Source organism: Berghia stephanieae, chromosome 5 (genome assembly GCF_034508935.2).
Source record: "Berghia stephanieae isolate SIO BIC M18660-M18661 chromosome 5, UCSD_Bste_1.3, whole genome shotgun sequence".
In the NCBI taxonomy this organism is placed as follows: Eukaryota; Metazoa; Mollusca; class Gastropoda; order Nudibranchia; family Aeolidiidae; genus Berghia; species Berghia stephanieae.
The window spans coordinates 27015822-27021794 of NC_088364.1; positions in this window are offsets into that span (position 1 = coordinate 27015822).

Here is a 5973-nt window from a genome sequence, read left to right on the forward strand (position 1 = left end):
TGTGTGTGTATGTGTGTGTGATGCGACGAACGATCATAATCAAGGCTGCCAGACAGCCAGATTTCTTCTTGCCCAAGTAGTCAAATAGACCCCAAATAGCCAAACACCACAAGCATTCTGACTCCCTTGAAAAACTCATTTGTTTTGATTAACAAAACAATCGACTACAGTTGGATAAACTTATCTTTTCATTTTTTTAAAATAAAAGATTTTTTTTTAAAATGAATAATAATAGAAAAGCGTTTCTTAGTAACCAATTTTGAACTTGGCCATCTGGCAGCCCCCATCATAACCAGCTGCAGTCAAGCCAGCCACAGACATAAGAGAGGGAGGGGTATGTGAAGTTTCCTGTGGCAAACGAGTTACTCGTGTTTTTTTTTTCAAACGAATCACTGCTCGATGACGTCACTGACCCGCCCGAAACCGACTCGATTTTAGAGGACTCGATCGAAAACCCGCTCGATTTGATCGTTTCAAACTCGACCCAGCACTACAAAGTGGCAAAGAAGTTAGAAATTAGGATTGCCAGAAGAGATAAAAGTAGGGAGCCAAACCACCAAACCCGCTGATCAAATGGAGACAAACCGGAGCCAAATGGAGTTCAATTTAGTACCTTACTGAAAACATGCCCGAAATGTGGTCCCGTGATTATTTTCATGCGGGCTTAATATTTCAACTGGCATTACGAATTTTGAATACCGATAATGATAGACCAAGCAGTTTTCTCACAATGCCGTTTGATCATCGTTTGCAATAAAATATGACTCAAACTTTAAAATCTTTGGGGTCACAAGAAAGTTGCATTCAGTGGCGTAGAGTTTAGCAAATAATTTTGGGTTGTTTCAAATAGTGTTAGTACAATAGATATCATTTAAATAGTACTTAACAGTGTTTTTTAAAAAAAAGCTCACAGCTTTTATAATTGAACTCTTCCCTGGTGGACAGCGGACATGTAATGTATTGGACAACTCAATCAGCCCGTTAGGTTTTATGTTTTATGGTTTTTTTTTACACAGACACTGGACTTTGATGTAAAACAGGGCCCTGCTATAATATGGGGCCCTGGTGTAAAACAAAAAAACGGTGAGGGGGGGGGGGGGGGGGGTCATCCAAATGTTTACGCCCGTCTTCGATAGGGCAGGGATAAATGCCTTTCACAAAGATATAATCCCCGACCAACTGTTGAGCAAGACAACTTATAAACGTCGCACAAGACAAGTCACGAAAACCCAATGCTCACCCATCAAGCACGCTGCATGTTTGCCATTCTTGAATTATTTCACTGGCGAGGGGGAGGAGTGCTTTGAATATAATAATGTGAAATGTCACTAAATCTAAACTTCTGTAATACCAGATTCCATGTAAGTTTTGTACAGCATAACTTTTTAAAGGAACCGCAGTTTTCAAATTAATACAAGAGGTGCATAATTAAAATTGGCATAATTATTAATTTGACCTCTACACTCTGGTTTCTGGTTGTGGGCAATCTATTAATAGTATTGCCATTCGCCGCATAACATGAAAAAGAATTCCACGCTTTGCCTCTGGATAAATACTTGTAAATTTTCCTCGCTGTGACAAAATTGCATGTTTAATTCATATTGTTATCAGTTTGTTTTAGGTAAGGGTCTTAGAGAGCGTTCCAGGCAACAACGGGGTGAATAGAATTTCCGTGAAGATGGGTGGGCTATATTTGCACATCTACAAACCACCTAGGCCGGTGTCATACAACAAGATCACATAGCCACACTACCGGCTGCAAAGCCACATAGAAGGTTTGTTTTTGTTTTTAAGGGTTTTACGGGGCTTGCAACACATTTAGGCCATATTAGGCCAGTAAAAAGGAAGAAAATGGGATAGTAAAACGTTCTAGAATTACAATTAAAGTTGGTACCCAAGAAAAAGGAAGACAAAGGGGAATTAGTTCAAATAGGGGACAGATGTAGATTCCAATCATATATATACATATATATATATATATATATATATATATATATATATATATATATATATATATATAATAAAAATATTACAATGCATAACAGATTTACAAGATAAAAAAGAGTATGTTGGAAAGTACTTTACTCCTGACTAGTATCCTATCTAAAAGGAAGCAAGCAATTGCAAACATTCATTTCATTCTACAGAATCCGAGATAGTCTGGGTTCATGGGCCGCATTCCTCTTAAAAGAAAAACAAAAACAAAACAAAACTCTGTTTTGTTCTTAAGGGTTTTACGGCGCTTGCAACACATTTAGGTTATTGTATCAGCGCCAGTAAAAAGGAAGAAAATGGGATAGTAAAAAGTTATAGAATTACAATTAAAGCACCCAAGAAAAAGTAAGACATAGGGGAACTGGGAACAAATAGGGATCAGATGTAGATTCCAAGAGCATACCACCAATATACTTAGCTTGAGATCACCTATAAGTATAAGTCTCATCCGGACACAAGCACAAAATCCAACAAAGAGGAATACACTCAGATGCTTACATTATACATTAATAATAACAAAAATAATAATACATAACAGAGAGATGATTGACAAGGAAAAAAATATCATCTCTCAAAACAATAACTATGCATTTGACTGTTTTCCTCCCAGCCGGGGCCAGGACAAAACCAAGTAATCTCATTCCAAGACAAAGACAGAAAGCATGTCGGAAGACAGACATAGGGGATAGAAGACACAGTATGGACCCCCTGTCCGCTATGGGAGGTCAGGATCCCCACCCAGACAGAGAGTGAGTTGGATGACAGATATGTATAAGGGGATAGAAGACACAGCAAGTGCCTCCCTGCCCACTGTGGGAGGCTAGGAGGAACCCCACCCAAAAAACAAAACTCTGTTGTTATTAAGATTTATTAACCAAAATTATTGGATATCAACCATATTATTGGATAACAGGTGCACTGTCGTACTCTGGAAATAACCCATATTTAAAAATTTGGCCAGAAAACTCGTCCTTCAAATATTGATCGATTTTAAATGGCCCTCATTTGGCAAAAACTTTCAAACCTGGGACTTCGCAAGATCGATATTTGAAGGACGAGTTTTGTGGCCAAATTTTTAAATATGGGTTTTTCCAGAGTACGACAGAGCAGTCCTCACCGAATTCATGCCAAATTCCAGCACGAGCTGGGTGAATGAATTTCAATCACCCATGACCATCCGATTTCTGCATGCTAGGATTCTGGCACGCTTTTTGACTTCTTCGTGCATATGTGCTAACCACCTTGGGTGTATTGTCACCGACTTTGATGCGCATGTTCGGTGTTTTGAGTTGCACAGAAGCGATTCTGTCTAGTCTCTGAACTGTTTAAGGTTTTCAGAGCAAACTACATCCGCAGGCAGGCTGTTCCAAATTCTAATTGTTGATGGAAAAAGCGACTGTTCATGACATTGCACTCTTGAGCATGGAATTTGTGTAATTTGAACGATATAGTGTGGTTTCTTTGTTCTTCCAGAGTGGCCATTGAAGGTTGATAAGCATGGTTTCAACGCGGTGTCTTCTGTCAAGATCGCCGAAAACGAAACAGGCAGCTCAGGGGCGGTTGCTGGCTGTTTAATTAAGGCGGCATGAATCGAAAACACATTCTCTCACCGTACTCAGGTGTAAATTGAGTACCTGGTCGGTTACAGTGCTGTCTGAGTCGGAGAAAAATGTCATGTCGCCCAATAGGCATCATGTCCTGTCTCACATGTTCCTATTTGTTTGGACCACTTTTAAGTGCCTTGAGCACACTGAATGGACATTGCGCTTCATCAATGTTCTAGTGGGTTTATTTTTTTAAAATGTGTGTATATTATTGTTTGTAAAGGAGGGCATGTGTGGTTTGAATTTTAAAGAGGTGTACTCACGCAGGTAATTGTTATTTACGATGGGCATATGTAAAACAGGCCCATTTGTCGACCTTCCTCTACTCAAAGCAAAATTGCTATCACCCGATCTCTGAATTTGTCCATGGATCCTATCATAGGTATATTTGTGGCACACGTAGGTGCATTGAGATTTGTGAATGTCATTTAAAAAATCATGACAACAGCACTTAAACGGTCATATAAAATTTCTTACTTTGAATATCAACGGTGATAATAGTCACAATTTAAAGAATGAATAGAAAATCCAGCCTCAATGCACCACATATCTACTCAAAAGACAATAACATACCTAACAAGTTGAAATGCTGTGAGTGCCGGGACTGGGATTCTTATTTATGGCATCATGGGGCTCTACTCGGTGAATGATTTGTGTAATGTTATTATTGATTATTAATATCAATTTAAGCAAAATGAATATCAATAAAATTTATATTTATTGTTATTTTCTTCATCCGTATGTCTTGATAACAACAAACTTGTTCTTCCAACGATGAAACTGATATGGTTTTGATTTCTCCCAAGTCAGGCCCCAAGGTGTCCAAAACTAGATTTGCCGGCCTGGCCTAATTATTTTAGCAATAAAGAGCATTAGATGTTTGTGGATAATCGTAGTTTTAAAACAGAAGAAAAGAGTTTTTTATATAAAATAATAAGGCGGTCTTTCCTGTTTTGGATCAGCAGGAGCGCCCATACTCCTCACCACATTGTAGCACATTATCGTGTCTGTCGTGGGCAACAAGAAAAAGAGAGCCGTCTGGGATGACGCACAACCTTCGTACAGTAGATAGGCTATCGCGGCTCGTCAGGAGAGATGCGCTAATGCTAACGAAAAGCAGCATATGCTAAAATTAATGATGAAAAGCAGTATCTGCTAAATTTGGAAAATATAGGGCGGTACAAAGCAACTTCCCTCAACAGACCAACCGCCAGTGGGGCAGCCCTTCTTTGCATCATCTCAACCTTATTTTTTGTTTTTAATAGTTATGTTTTTGTGTTTTGAAGGGTTTTACTGCGCTTGCAACAAACTAAGGCCATATCACCGCCAGTAATTTGTTTTTGTTTTTAAGGGGTTTACGGCGCGAGCAACACATTTAGGTCATATCAGCGCCAGTAAAGAACTCCGGTAAGGATCGGACAAGACTAAGTAATCTCATTCCAAGACAAAGACAGAAAGTAATTGGAAAACAGAAATAGGGGTATGGAAGACACAGCAAATACCTCCCTGCCCACTATGGGAGGTTGAAAGCCCACCCAGTAAGCGCCAGTAAAAAGGAAGAAAATGGGATAGTAACCATTTCTAGAATTACAATAAAAGCACCTAAGAAAAGGTAAGACAAAGGGGATTGGTTCAAATAGGAAACGGATGTAGTTTCCAAGAGCACAATATCAAAGTACTTAGTCTGAGATCACCTAAACGTCTCATCCATACACAAAAGCACAGGTCCCCACTAAGAGGAGTACACTCAAATAATTACAAATCATATATAATACGTAAACAAAACATAATACAGTGCATAACAGAGAGATTGATGATTTACAGGAAAAAAAATATCATCTCCCAAAACTAACTATACATTTGACCGTTTCCCTCTCAGCCAGGGTATCCGGCGAGGTCCAGGACACAAACAAATCTCATTCCAAGACAAAGACAGAAAGCAAGTTGGAAAACAGATATAGGGGGATAAAAGACACAGTAAGTGCCTCCCTGCCTACTATGGGAGGCCAGGAACCCCACCCAGGTAGTGGATTCTTTAACTCCCTCCTTAACACCCATATGAAAATCGTCACGTTTGTTACGATGCAGCCAACATTTTTGTCATTCTAATTTCTTTTGTACATCATAATATTTGAACAAAAATGTTTGCTATAGTTAAAGTATATTAACACTGTGTTCAAGAGCTCGTTTAGCAAAAAAAAACAACCCAAAAAACCCCCCAAAAAACAAATGTAGAGCAAGAACTAACAGATTTTGTGTTTGAGTGAAATAAATCTATTTTTGTATAGGTTGGGTGTGACGTTTTGGGGGAAAATCCGGAAAATGGCCGGTACGGAGAGAGTTAAACGAGGAAAAGAAGTTATGGTGACAACAA